Source organism: Silurus aristotelis, assembly GCF_946808225.1.
Source record: "Silurus aristotelis genome assembly, chromosome: 17".
Classification (NCBI taxonomy): Eukaryota; Metazoa; Chordata; class Actinopteri; order Siluriformes; family Siluridae; genus Silurus; species Silurus aristotelis.
Genome location: NC_139590.1, coordinates 11589525 through 11605451, shown reverse-complemented (window position 1 = coordinate 11605451; position 15927 = coordinate 11589525). Strand labels below are relative to the sequence as shown.

Below are 15927 nucleotides of genomic sequence, written 5' to 3'. Positions count from 1 at the left end.
TGGGTTTTCTCATGAGAGCATGATAGCCATTTTCCAATTTCAACTTCATCTTCGACCAGCATGGGCTGTGATTGCAATATGCATTCAATATGCAATCTCTGCATATATACACGACATTACAGGGTCACACTGTGCTCAGCAGTAGCCGGAGAGACGAACAGAATCACAGACGGTGTTTCCTTCGCGCTGCATGATGTTTCTCTCCACTGAGAATTCAATAAGCCACAATCGACCCTTGACCCGAGCTAGGGTTTATGTTCGACCCGTGTCTGAAATCTTGCAAAAAGAAAAAGCTTGTGGCAAAGACAAGCGGCTGAATAAGAAAGCAGATATGTGGTGCGTCACATGGCTTCTGAAAGTGTACTACAAGGGGAGTTCAGGCATGATTGAGATTGAATAGTGCTTGATGACTCTTGACATTTCAATGGAGTTGTTCAATCACACGGTGGTATTTTTTTTGCCTGCCGTGCTTATGTATGGTGCACACGTGTGCTGCATGTGGTCATATACACAAAATAGGTGCAGAGAAAAAGTATTCATCTTTTGTTCCTTTCGTTGTTGCATTTACTACTTATATGTGTCGTTAATATAATCAAGTTATAACTATGTGCTGGATATCAACATAAATACATATCTGATCTGAAGAATCAAAAAGCATTTCTAATGTACGGTGTTTATAAGAGAACATTTGCTGCATAAGAACTTGTTTTATTCACCTTTCAAAGGCAGTGAACGCATTCTTAAAAGCTAAATAAGGACTAACTTGCATTCTTAACAGATAAGTGGACTGCCAAGAAACACTTTTGATTTGAATGCTTATGGAATCTACAAAGAAACAACCTGACCGCGGATTTAGTGGCTCAGATTCATATACGCGCGCAACCTGTATGCATGTAGGGTGCAGATGATCTCTTCTCGTCCCTTTTTAAAAAATTCGACAGCAGAAATCCAAATGCGGCGACAATTTTGCCGGCGAAATGTCGCGGTTATAAAATGTGGTTATACGTATCCCCACGCAAATCATGCCTCCGTAATAAACAGCTTGACAAATAACGTCTTGGGTTACTAAGCTGCAACTGATCAAATAAATCGCTACAATTAATCAATTAAAACTGCTGCCTAGAGAGCATCAGATGAACCCATTTGCATATTTGTGTTTTGTGATCTTGCTTATCTGAGCTCCCAGCAGAATGTACACACTGCCAGAACGCTCGCTAAGGAGAGGAAAAGCCTTTTAATGTTGATTACCAGAGGACTACAAAATGCTGCTTACAAAGGCTATCTAATTTATAGGGCGCATGTGTGTAGATTGGTTAAGCTCCATGTACTCAGGAGGCTCCGGATCACTAAATGATGCAGATGTAATGGCTAATAGAGTGCATGGCAGTATATATATATATATATATATATATATATATATATATATATATATATATATATATATATATATATATATATATATATATAAATAATTATTTATAAAAAAAATTGCGAAAGTGAAAGTCCAGCAAAGAATAATAGCATTACTTCTATTCATTAGCGAGACTCAATGGTTTATATCTTTGACTTAAAAACAATTGACTTTTTATTTGTAGACACAACTTCGATAAAAGAGCCATCATTTAACAACCGTCTGAATGAATATGCACTCACAGGGAGAGCAATATTCGATAATGGTTATGAATGATAGGAGAGGAAAGCTGTTTGCTGCATTGTTTTAGCTCCGACGTGCAAAGCGTGGCTGACTGATACAGCTGTAGTGTGGGAGATGTAAATTAGTTGCTGCAGCTTCTGTCTTATTTTCGCAGGCAGTCATTAAGGCGGCAAGATGTTTCAGGTGTAATTCGCATGCGAGAAGAAAAATGGAACGTCTCGTCTCCTTAAATTAGTGTAAGAACAAAGAGTAAACACGGCCATCAATAACGATTCAATAAAGAACTATTTAAGCAATGTGACACAAGGCGGGAGACGAGACAGGCGCGGGGTCAAGGCTGCACTCGGGATATACTGCGACTGAATTGTGTGTGTGTCAGTGAGTGCTGCATTTTTATCTCCAGCATCCCAGCCCTGTCTCATCAGCCTCTCCTAGTCAATGTGTCTATCACTCCCGATCTACTACTCCGAAGCCTATTTTTGAAAAATGGGTTTGTATTCATTAGACACGAGTGTCATTCATAACAGCTCTTCTTAAACACAGCCCCACTTTTTCGAGCCAGTGACAGCAATCCCCATCCTCGCAAATTAATAACGCGTGCAATCACTGGAAAAGGTAGCGTCTGTCAAGCAACAATGGCTTTTGATTTCTGAGCCTACCGTAAGCTTTCCGCTCCTCAATAGCCGCACAAACGGTGTATAACTCAATATTAAAAAGCTGTTTTAGTGCCTTTGAAACGAGAAATCGTTAATTTGAGTGGGAATTAATTAGCCCCCCCTTTTTTTTTTTACTCTCTTTGACCGAGCACGTTATTCTGCTTCATAACATCTCTACGGCAAGCTCTTAATTGCATGGAATAGTGCAGGGTGTGAACGCGGGCTGCTAACCAGCCATTAGCTAATAGGCATATGTGTGCCTGTGTGCAAAAAACAAAATAAGGCCGAATCGCATGGGCGTGCTTATCATCCATTGTGCCGGGAAGATGTGTGATGGCCTGAGGTTTGAGGTAAAAAAAAATAAAAATCTAAGAGACTAATTCAGGCCATGAGCCACTTTTTCACTGACAAAACTCCAAGTACGACTGCTTGACTAAATCTGAAACTTTTAACTTGTGTTTCATAAAGAAGTTGCAACTGGAGAGGCCGCTGCTGTCCTCTAAATTCATTACTAATGAATACAATCGCATTTGGGAAGCGCACATCAAATAAAAGGAGCTAGAATGGAGGGTTAGAACTGTCTCTGCTCCCCCATTAAGAATGAAGTCTTAATGAAGTGTTTTATGACCCGGCCTTCTTTATGACCCCCTGCTTCAGACTACATGGGCATCCTTTGTTCACCTCGAAGCTTTCCGTTGGCTCCAGCCAGTACGCTTGAGCTCCATTAATAAACTTAGCTTTCACAGGAAGGGAAAGATGCCAAAGCTTTCACAAACACTGGCAAGATTAAAGCTTTTAAAAACCACCACCCTCATGTTTGCATAGGAAAGGTAGCAGTATCTAGTGTGTGTGTGTGTGTGTGTGTGTGTGTGTGTGTGTGTGTGTGTGTGTGTGTGTGTGTGTGTGTGTGTGTGTGTGCCTTTTCGGAAATGACTACACCTCTAGTGAGTACAGTGATGAGTCCGTTGCATGAAAGCCAACTGGACAAGAGGCCTTAATGAGGCTGCTGGATCAATAGGCAGGTCAGGGGGAGCCATCAGCTCACCTCGCAGCCAGCCCGCATGCTGATAGCATTCCAAAGTAATGAAATGCTAACAAGCCTCAGCGTCTGTTTGCGCCAGCGTCATATGTCAACACACATGTAACGCTTCTGTGCCAGGTTACGTACATAGTGAGTGAGCATCGGGAAGATTTTATTTTATTTTTGATAATAACGATTAGAAGCCTAACTTTCAATATTGTTTAATGCATCGGTTTGAAAGAGCTGTTTGATAATTCTACGTAAAAATAAAAATAAAACACAAAGGGACTGCTGTTATTGGAAAACAAACAACGGTGAATAACACTCATTATCTCTTCATCATGGCACCTGTTAGTACGTGGGATAGATCTGTATCAGGCAACAAGTGAATATTTTGTCCTCAAAGTTGGTGTGTTAGAAGCAGGGATTTGAGTGAGTTTGACAAGAGCCAAATTTTGATGGCTAGACGACCGGGTCAGCACATCTCCAAAACTGCAGTTCTTATGGTGTTCCTGGTCTGCAGTGGTCAGTATCTATCAAAAGTGGTCAGAGCAAGGAACAGGGACGGTTTTGGCAACACAACATTAGGCAGGTGGTCATAATTGTATTGCCTAATTGATGTACTTGCTAAGCATTACAGTAGTTTGGGGTTTGACAGAAAAAAGAGCAAAAATATGTCCTTTTCAAAGGTTGAGAGGGATGGCTTTAATGTCTGCTGCCCATCAAAGCGACACAAGCCAATCCCAGGCATCTGTAAGTTCATGTTTAGAGTACAGAGCAGATCCACTTTTCTCTGAGTGCGATGCAGCTGTTTTAAAGGCTTTGTGTGTCTAGGGTTAGGGTTAGGGTTAGGGTTAAGGGAGCATAAGTTTAAGGGAGCATAAGTTTATCCCACCAACTGGTTGGTGGCTGTAGTAGTTGTAAGATGGGGAAATTTAGCTAGTTGGTGGGATCTGGCACAAGAAAATGAGGCTTGAATATTTGAATTGAGCAACATACAGGATTAGAAACATTTTATCACTTACTATAATGTAATCTATTCTATTCAATCAATTCTAATCTAATCTTTCCTTCACATTTTCAGACCTTGCTAAAGAAATCAAGCACCTTAGCATGTTACATAGAATTCATGAAACACAATGTAGTTCACCTATGAAAGCTAACATTGGAGATTCCTTGTAGAAATGCAGTAACTTATACTTAGAGAAAGCTTTAGTATATCAACAATTATATCCTGGCTTCTTTAAATCCATGTATTATTAGGTTTGATTATGTGGAACATCCACCATACATACTGAGAATCAGTAGTTTTGTGTACTTTATTCAAATGATATGTAATTTTTTTTTTTTTCATCTGTTAGAACATATGTTTTATTCAATACAACATATAGTGTACATCTACCATGATGTTAATTTACACACAACATTAATGACCATATGTTGTTGCTGTCATCCCCTACGACTGCACTGTTGAGTTTTTACTTAAAAAGGGAATAAAATCCCCTCTTGGGAGCAGTCGATCATTTTGGAAAATGTACAGATTTGCACTGTAATAAGGTGTCATTTCACCCACACAGTGGTTTGTTGACTGTTAATTCTGCTGATGAACACTAAGAAGATACAGTACTGTGCAAAAGATTTAAGGGAGGTATAAAGAAATGCTGGAAAATGCATTCAAAAAATATACATTTAATTTGTTTTAATGTGATCAATTTACTAAATCCAAAGTGAGAAATCGAATCACTGTGACAACGCTTGCATACTTTGTACACTTGCACAAAATCAGGGATTTTGTAGGATCAGACTCAACTGTATAATTAACCAAGTATACCAAGCAGGTACAAATGATCATTATTTAATAAGTAGATTAAACCATAGTCATTAACTGAAACAGAAACAGCTGTACAGGAGGTTTAAAACTGGGTGAGAAACAGAGAAACAAAGTAAGTTATACTGCATCAGTCTCTCCCAGGCAAAGATTTCAAAACAGACTGGGGTTTCAAGATGTGCTGTTCAAGCTATTTTGAAAAAACACAAAGGAACGGGAAATGGAGGTTTTTTTTTTTTGGTTTTTTTTTACGTTTGGGGCTACATTTTGGGGCTGCAAATGGAGTTGGAAATTTGGTCAGGAATAATAGTGTACTCAATGCTGAGAAATACAAGCAGATCATTCATTTTGCCATCAGGAGGCGTCTGCTTGGCCCCAAATTTATTCTGCCAACCTCATACATGGAGCCAATATCATTAAGAACTATCTTCAGTGTCATGAAGAAAAGGGGGACCTGGTAGTGATGGTTTGGCCTCCAAAGATTTCCTACATCCACAGAAGATCTGTGGTTAGTTCTCCTAGTTGTTCAAAACTATGTGCAAGTGTGCCTAGAAGAATTGATGCTGTTTTGTGGGCAAAGGTCGGCACACCAAACATCGACTTGATTTGGATTTGTCATCTTTTCATTTTGCTAATTAAAAAGAAATATTGAAAGTGCTATTTTTGAAAGCATTCTCACTTTACAGCATTTTTCGCACCTGCCTAAAACATTTGATTAATTCTATATATGTTCATCAACAACCTTTTCCCCAATTATAAGAACTATAATATAATAATATATGCTGAAATGTACTATAACTGCATTTTCCTTAGGGAATAAAACGAAACAGAAAAAAGTCCGAACTGGCTGATTGGACAAAGGTGAAACTTTCTGCTCTCTCATTCTGTAAAGGCGATTATACAGAGGAATTAATTAACACGCGTGTGTGCGATACACTCGACCGCAAACGGCATGCGCTAGGGGAAAGCGGGTGCCGTTGTGGTTTCACACACTACTGCAGAGACCCTGATCTGTGTCTGCATACCTAATAGTAACACTGAGCAGATTCTATGATACCTTCTATCCCTCCTTGTTATCCAGTGTGTTTTATAAGGGTGGAAAAAATGCATATTTATGTCTGTCTTGTTAAGCTAATATAATACTAGCTAGCTTAAACTAGTAGAAATGATGATGCCCTACATTCATTGAAATTAATTTCGCTTTATTAAGTGACTGCAGTGTAATAAGTGCTCCTTAGAGGAACGTTATTAAATAAACCCACTTCCATATGAAAGAGCTCCATCAGTGCTGTATGGAGATTACAGCCAGTGCAGAACCTTTATTTAGCCAAATCACATCAAAGTAGGAGCGGAAGAAAGAAAAATGATAGTCTGTAAATCAATGTGCTGTTTATATTGTGGAGATTTGGGGAATTAATGACCAAAGCCTTAACCTGTTACCTGTTTATTTTGACTCAAGCTCTTTAGATTAAATATAAGAATAATCAAATGAATCATATGTACTTTGTAATGTAATTTAAACAGTAAATTACTGTTTAAATTCATCAAAAGTCTGCAATTTACATTGCAAGTTTCCAAGAAACAGTATCGGACTAAAAAAGCAATTCCATATACTATAATGGAAAAGATCGGCACTGGACATGAAAATGCTATTTAATCTTTTGTGGAAACAGAAATCTTGGAGTTATAGAAATATATATTAATAAATATTTTCCAACTTAAAAAAACAACAGTGAATAGGAATTATTATCATCTGATTGTCAAGGTTTTCGTATTTAGTAATTGACAGGCGTCTGTAGTTTTTTTTCCAATCGAATGATTTAAAATAAGAAAGAAAAACGCATCTGCCTTTAGCAGTGTATAAATCCTGGAGACATTTTGTTCACTCTTCGTCTTTTCCTTTCTATACTGCTCCACTCCAGGACCAAACACAACAGCCTGCTGTGTAATCCAAACATCTGCTCTTCATTCCTCAAACAGTGCATTGAATGATATATAAGAATACAAACATGCCCAGAGGATTATTAGAATGATTAACAGCAGATAGCTGTTTCTAAAACAAATGACTAAGGTGTGAAATGTAAGCTTGGGTATGTTGACTGATAATGCCGCGTTGCACTGTGAAAACTAATTATCCATAATTACACCTTTCACAGCCTCTCCTGACTTTTATTCGCCTCACACTTCCCTCTTTTAACCTTCTGGCTGAACAATTATATTTTTCCGTCTCAGATGCCCTGTGGGGCAAACAGGCTGTGTTTAAGCTCTTCTGGTTTTTCACACTGCACTATTGTAAATGTGTGCTGATAGTCTTAAACTTTTATCATGCAGAGTAACCCCCCACCCCCCCCACCCCAACATTGATTAGCAATTGTTTCTCCCTTATTTTCTCCATTTTCCACCTTTAATGTCTTTTATACAATTGCTCACCAGTTTTATAGAAACACCTGTACCTCTGCACACTGATGTAGTTATCCAATCAGCCAATCAATAGCAGCAGTGCAATGCAAAAAAGAATCATATAGAATGTTTTAGAAACACGTTCCTGGGATTTTCACACAACAGTCTCTACAGTCAACGGCTTCAGACCGTGTTCGCTCACCGAACATCTTATTGATGAAAAGGATCTCAGTGATTTGGTACGGCGGTTGGTGCTGAATGGGTTGGTCAGAATATTTTACGAACGAGACGATTATCCTGGGATTTTCACACGCAACAGTCTCTAGAATTTATACAGAATGGTGGATGAAAGAAATTAGCGGAGAATTGAGCTGACAGGAAGTCTATAGTAACTTCCTATCGTTTTCATAACAGTGGTGAATGGAAAAGCATCTCAGAATGGAGAAACACAACAGAACTGGAGATAGATGACTTTCAACAGCAGAAGACTACATCAGGTGCCACTCCTGTCAGCCAAGAATGAAAAATCGGAGGCTGCAATTTACACATGCTCACTAAAACTGGACAATTAAAGACTTGAAAATGGTGTCTGGTCTTTTTCCAGCTCTGAATCTGCCCAGTTTCTGTGAACTGGATAACTGCATAAGTGTGCAGGTGTACAGTTATTCCTAATAAAAAAGGAGGGAGCGTATATGCTCATAATATACATGAGAAGGCAAATTGTACTACGGGGGCATCGACAATGTGTCAGTAGGAGTGTAATTGTTTGGAAACACTTCACACCCAAACCAAAAGAAAATAGACATAAATGTTTCACAAAACCGTCTCTCTCTTTTTCTTTTTTTTTTGCTGTTATCACTGGTCACTGCTGTCACATGAAAAATGGTAGAGTGAGTGTTTAATTTTAAACTGTGAAAGTGATATTGAGCATTTATACAATAATATATACCAAATGGACTTGAGTGTTGATTCCACATTCTGGCAAAATAGGCCAGAAATACAACATCATGTGAACTGAGCAATAATACGGTATGAATACGGTATGCATCTGTGAGTTTAATCTTGTCTTTTAGCAAGTACTGCCAATACTCCCTTTTTCTATCAACACTCACTACATTCGTTTCTGAGGCGGTTCTGTTTACAGCGTTTTTCACTGTAAAAAATGAAGCTTGCTTGAATTCGGCTTAATTGGGAAAATGAAAACTTTCTTTTAGTCCTTAAATAAAACATCGTTTTCAATCATTTTTCACATGACTAATGATTAGGTTTTCATTTGCATATTTACATTGACGCTAATAAATATCCATTTCCATCCAGAATAAAAACTGACCCCTAAATACTTAGTGAGAACTGATTAACTATACAAACTTTTACATAAAAAAAATGTGTAATAAAAAAATACAAAATTAAGTTGATATATGGACTATATAACAAAGCTTACACTTTAATATATCATGAAATTGCAACCCTTCATTTACATCGTTTTGCATGAATATCTGATTAATCAATTAATCATCAGAATAAATGATGAGAATAAATTATATTGATATATTATTCAATAACCAAATGAATTATTTGTGACAGCCTCATCTCACATTGTCAGCTTAATATTTTGTTTAACACTAATAATAGCGGGCAAGTTTTCATGGAAAATGCAGCCCTATAATCTCTGATGTTTTTGCTTCGGAGCTGTGAAGCAGATTTTATTTGAAGTGCTACCTAAATCACTGTATGAAATTGTGAACAATCTTGAACGAACCAAATATTTTTATTACCCGAATCGGCAAATCATGGGGAGTTCCCAATTTAAAAAGTATATTTAGGCATACTGTCTGACTGTTTAATTAGAGGCTTGGGTGTGTGTGTGTGTGTGTGTGTGTGTGTGTGTGTGTGTGTGTGTGTGTGTGTGTGTGTGTGTGTGTGTCTGCTCTCAGTCCTAAAACCCCGCAGGTTTTGAAGCTTTGGGCCCTGATGTCAGGCTCTCGCTCAGATCATGGAATGCTACACTGATTCGGGCTGATGGAAGCGTCCTTTCCCCTCAGCCATGGCATCTTTGATATGACTGGATATCTTCCCATTTTTTCTCGCCTTCTACTTCTTCCTTTCCCTTCATACACCGGTGACCTTTTGTATGCCGTGGTTGTCTAAGTCAAAGTGCATCAGTCCGAGATATTGTCTTACAAGATGCTTTAGAAGTAAACAATAAAACTGTTTAGAGGTGGTCTGACCTTACCAGAGGGCAGAGTGTATAAGACAGGCTTCTCGGACACATCGTTAGATGCGCTCGTGGTGAGCGTGATGACCAGAACACAACGAATGGCACGCTCCATCTCGTTGACAAACTATGCTGAATGCTGGTGCTTTCTCCCACACTCTCTCACACACACACACACACACACACACACACACACACACACACATATATGCACGCATACAGGAAAGAAATCACACTGAAAGTATGAAATCCAGGACAGTGCTGTTCGTCTCTCTGCGTGCTCCACAATGACGGGTTACTGCATGTACTTTGCAGATATTAATACATGCTTGAAAATTGTTCAAAGGGCTGAATAAATTCTGCTCAACATGAAGCTTTGCTTCCAGGGTAATTACACGTGAGACAGTTAAAGGTTGGCTCGTGTCAGAATTTTGCTCGGTTCGTTCTGGGTACTTGTGTCTGAAACGGTGGATTTTTTTAACCATTTCTGTCAAATTAAAAAATTACCGTTCATTACACCGACTTATTCCTAATGCTATGGTAATGTGATATTAAAAGACTGTTTCTGATTATATAAAGGGAAACTGATCATTATAACAAAGATCCTTGTTTTTTTTTCCTGATTTTCAAATCATTTCAAATTTGTTAGAGTTGGCAGGCTGACTGCTTGAGGGTTTACTTCTGAAAAAACAAACAAAAACAGCTTCTTTCTTTTTTCCCCCTATATTTCTATATAAGCGTATACATTTTTGAAACTGGTTTCTGGTTATTCACTGAATTACTTCTCTTGGGTTCAAGTAAGTGACAAACCTGAGCTCTGAAGCAGTGCAATCAATAAAAAGATTTATATTATAAAGTCGCCCGGCAGTTATTAACAGTGCCAGAGGTTTGCTGCTGAATCCAATAAACTGAGATAGCTGTGGCAGTATATATTAAAAAAGAGTTCTACTCTGAACTCCCTCCCTCGCTGACCAGAATTGATTTAAATGGCAGACATGGTGAATTTAGCTCACGTGGCAGCCAACTCTGGATGCGTTTCATGTCCCCCTTGCAGCGGCATCGTGTTAAAGCCTGTCAGGCAATTGCATGCACCTGGGTAGCGCTCCGACAACATTTGCGGTAGTTAAACATTCCGAGCACATTTTAACATCTGTTTAAACTCATCAAAGCAATATTATTGGATTCTACTTTTGTGCTTTGAAATAAAAATAAATAGGCAAATATATCTGTCGAGGATCTCTTTTATTCCTGTCAGCCTTCTTTGCTTTGAGAAGTGCAAATTGCCATGCACCACAGTTTGCCCATTTAACCTCCCAGTCTTTTATAGCTCTACAGGCAATTATTAATTCATTCAGGGCACAAGCCTATGCCACGTGGGAATTAACTTTTTTTTCGGAGATTTATACCTCACTGTCATAACAATGGACCTAATTAACTGCTACTAATCTAAAAGTCTAGCGAAGCTGTTCATTTTACAAGCACTCATAGTCATGGCCTTGGGGGAGAAAAGTCCATGCATGACTAAAGTCTCTTCAGTCAACTGCTCCGGTGTTTGAGCTCATCAACCGCAGCCCGAGCAGATGAGGACCTAATATATTTCCCGACTCACAGACATTTCGAGGATGTTTGATTTGCATGAACAAAATATCACCATCAACCTTTAAGAGCATTTTCCTGAATTTTCCTGAAATGCCAAACACTTAGTCACATGACGCATGGAAGCATCTAGTAAAGACTGCAAGAACGAAGAGATTAGAGGTGAATCACTGACATATACACAGACTGATTGGAGAGGCATTCACACACGTATATATTACTACCGAGGCCAATGACATATACACATTTTCCTTTGTAGATCCACTAAAGGCCCAGCCTTGATACTTCTTCCAGGCCGTGCCGAATCAGGTTTACTGTGCAGGGAAGTAGATTTATTTTCACGAACTGAGTGACAAGATCCGTTTCTAGATGCATTCATGCAGGGTAATGTGGTACAGGCAAGGAGGATTTAAAAAAAAAAAAAGGAAAAAGAGGAACATAATGAGAAGACAAATGGCAGCATCGTCCACCCATCCAATGCTCCCTGGCTTCAGGCCACACCAATAGGAAGTGGATGGCATTTGTGCTAATCAATAGATGAGGCCAGAGACTCCAAGCCAGGCTATTGCCTCTTCCACCTGCCAAAACCGAGGGAAGATGGGTGAATTAGAAGAAGAAAAATGCAGACAGCAGTAATGACTGATGCCCACAGCCACAAAAAAACAGGCAGGGGGATTCACAAGTGCCTTCTATTATTTACCCTATTCTATGTCAAGACATAGGTTTCTGAATAGACCTCTCTATAATTCAGGACCTGTGGGCTCTGAGCCAATTGCATAGTGGGACTGTTCAGAGGGACTCAGTTGATTAACTTCCCTTGAAAGCAAAAACATACCCCAGGGGGATCTTGAGTTCCTGTCCTTTTGCCCTCTTGGTCAGCATTTATAATACTTGTATTTTATAATGAATTATATTAAACAAGTATGCTCACAGACATGACTGCAGTTGCCTGAGACCATGGTCTCAACCTTACTGTGTCATTGTCCAAGCTTTAGCCATGCACAACTGGTTTAACCCTGCAATGGGATTACAGCTAGCATAGGATCAGCTTCAATCAGTCTTGTAGAACTCTTATGGTACTTGCTGCCAACACATATATGATGCCTCAGTAAACTCTTACAGAAGATGCATCATCCAGGCATTTGGTACTATTTATCGAAATGTGTGTTTTACGTCCTGAATTGTTTACTTGCTAAATCAGTGTTAACCCCCCGCCCCAAAAAAATAAATAAAACAATCATATGTTTTAATATGACTATCCATGTAAATATTCAAACCAGACTTGCAAGTTGGCTACAATCCTACTCACATGCAGATTATCATTAACGGTACACTAATTAACATTACCTCATTTGTTACGCAGGGCAACTTGGCTGCCATTATTACTTTAAAAAAGGAAGAATAATGGATTTCAGTAGGCTATAAACAGGGCTCAGGTTATAAACAGTGCGAATGATTGTGAAAAGAATATCGGGAATGATGTGTGTTTTATTGTAGGGATGGGAATAATACAGCGATGATTTGACTGTGATCTTTCCTAATTGAAATGTAAAATACGAATCGCACCAAATATCACAAAATAATTCCAAATAAATATTATGAGAGGGATTTCAAGATTTCTTTTATAACTGCATTTGAACATTAATTGGCCTGTAATATTATATACTGCAAAAAAACAATAGCATTTCATTATGTCAATATCTTACACTATACTGCATATTAAATTTTGTGTGTGTGTGTGTGTGTGTGTGTGTGTGTGTGTGTGTGTGTGTGTGTGTGTTTTCTCACTCCTGAAACCCTGCAGGTCTGAAGCTTGGACATTTTATATTTCTGTCTTAATTTTATGTATCCACCCATGAAACATCTGCCTGTCATCAAGATTTATTATCTTTTTTTTTGTTTGTTTTAAAGAGATAAAAATGCACATTTTTATGACCTCGTTACTTTTCTCGGAATTTGAATTCTGATCGTTCTAAACATAGTTTTGTGGGTTTTTTCAGAAAAAAAAACAACTAGCGAATCAAAATGTGCCACTGCTGTGTTTTCCATTCAAAACCAAGTTGATTTGGCGGCAAATGTATCCATTCTATTTGGCTATACCAGGATGAACAACACACGCACCACCACCTCTACTGCCTCCTTCTGCACTTGGAGGAGCACAAGTGTATGAGCTGAGTGCATCCTTTTATATCTTCTTTTGTACGTAAATGGGTGGTTTTTTTTCCACATGTGAAATAAAAGAGGAAAAAAAAAGCAACCCAGTCTGCCTCCCTCAATCTCTCTGTCAGTGGTTGTATCACTATGTCTCTTTTGCTTGTACCTTTTGTTGTTACTTTATTCACAACAAAAAAATAAGCTCACAATATCCCAAGGGAAGGAGACTGAATGAGAGTGGAGCTGTAGCAGGTTTTGTCTCTCATTGCTGTTTTCTTAGAGCTGATGCGCTCAATTCTTTAAATGTTTACATTGAAGAGCCCAGGGGCTGAAACAAACCTGCATGTGCTGAGCAAATGACACAGTCACAATTCCAGCATATTTCCATATTTTTTTTCTTCAGTGAACCATGTCAAGCTAGTTCTTCCTAAGCTTGGTATGAATCAGCGCCCATGGCCAAGCTCAAGCCCCAAACCGTGCAACGACCCACCCAGCAAACCTCGCGGTATTTCTCTATTTAATATTTCACTCCGTTGCATCTGATTCACCAACCCACTCTTTTTCAACTCTATTTACAGTTTGGCAACAATGTAGAAATCATACCCTGCTGGTTATGTTATAATTTGCCATGACTTTCCCCCAAAGCAAGTTCACATGTAGAACATTTATTAAGTGTATTTCACCCTAGGGGTTTTCTGCTTCCCCTGTCAGTAAACAAGCCAACAAGGGAAGCAAACTCACTTCATGACTTTGATTTAAATGAGCCTTGAAGTAGTGTTTTTTTTTTTTTCTATGGAATCGAGAATTTCATTATTGCCACCCCCCTTCATCAAGAATTCAATCTAGAAATACAAGCCATCTCTCTTCCCCCGTTCCCTATTCTCCCTACTTTCCTTTTTCCCCTATCTTTTCCACCTTATCACATTATATCAAATGAATCATTTTACTCATATATCCGAAATGGTTTTGATCACATCAAGCAGTAAAAGACTTTAATATGCTATCTGTTTCAGACAGGGGAATATTATGAACTGGGTTGTGTAAGAATTGACTAAATCCGCATAGCAAACGGGCAAATTCGAGCCGGGAGCCGTTGTAAACAGTGAAATAATGGAATGGGCTTTTTTCACAGCATGGCAGAACAGAGGCTGCGTGGGCAGAGTCAGATCTCCTTGTGAGTGACATTACATGGCATCGTGTCATGGCCTTGGTGCAAGACATGGCACATTGCGCCCCTCGTCCACACTGACAGTCATACCCCCGCAGCTCGTGGCAATTACCGAGCAGCGCCTTGTGTGCCAAGGCCTAAAGTCCGAACTAATCTGATTACACTCCCATTCTGAACCACAAACACAGTTTTGCCGCTCGAGTGAGTCGGTTAAAAGGCCTCCTGAAGCGTGATCTGTGCACATGCAGAGGCGACATTCTCTCTCCTATCAGACTGCTATCGATCCTCTAGCAAATGAACCTGGATACAAAACAAAGAAGAGTATTTGACATTCCATCTCCACAGCAATATATAAGGGTCTCCAGGTGCACGATTTCCTGGCGATTTCACCATTCCCCTGACCAACCTCTGCACCTTGACTGGATGAATGATCGGTGCAAGACTGTGGCGGTAGACATGGTTCAGCAGGGCACCGGCTGGCTAGTCACAGCTACTGCTCCGACGCTGGCGGGGGACAGCAGGAGTCAGGCTTCATCCGGATTCACCCAGGACTTTGGAGCAGTTGGAAACAGATGGGTTTTTTTGAAAAGTCACTAGGCATCTGTTCCCATTCGAAAACCCAGCCTTGGAGACATGTAATTAAATAAGTGTCACACAGCATGCTGATAAATATGCCACAAAGACTGTGTGTGTGCGCATGCATAATTATGGCATGGCAGTATCGGTACCATATCCCTCCCTGCTCAGTACGGCACTTACAGGACATCAAAACCAGAGCTTGGGGTAAACAGACAAAAATTGAGAATATAATCTTTAAGTATATCCCAAACTTGTGTTATTCTGACTATTTATGCAGAAACGAATGTGCATTGATGTCTTGGCATACATACATGTGCTCTTTTTTTTGATTGGCGTGCGCATGCATTCGGAGAAGATCTTAAATGAACAACAGAACAGAATGTAATCATGTAAGGATTTGAGTATTTCAAATGAATTCGTTCTTTGAGCGATGGTAGATTATCAAATATAATCACAAGATTTAAAGATTGCGAAACGTCAAAAAACTGTCGTGTTTTTTGTAATCCTGGGCTGGCAGAATGCTAAAACCGGGATTTCGTCGAAACGCTTTTAGGTGGTCATGCACACCCAGACTCTCCAGACTTTGTTTGGAAATGTACCCCACCATTTGATCTCTTTGTGAGATTTAATTTGTGTAGTGACTATCAGGACATCGA

The 15927-nt window shown here is 39.2% G+C and overlaps 1 protein-coding gene and 1 long non-coding RNA gene across 5 annotated transcripts in view; both read right to left on the bottom strand.

Moving 5' to 3' along the window:
* The window catches only part of sdk2a (sidekick cell adhesion molecule 2a), a 144780-nt gene that overhangs the window by 125435 nt on the left and 3418 nt on the right, over positions 1 to 15927 (bottom strand). The gene's annotated exons all lie outside the window — the stretch shown is intronic.
* Positions 8392 to 12564, bottom strand: LOC310740144. The gene is made up of 2 exons (XR_014537589.1): positions 8851 to 12564; positions 8392 to 8813 (listed from the first exon to the last, which is right to left on the bottom strand). It is a non-coding gene; the product is annotated as an uncharacterized lncRNA (long non-coding RNA).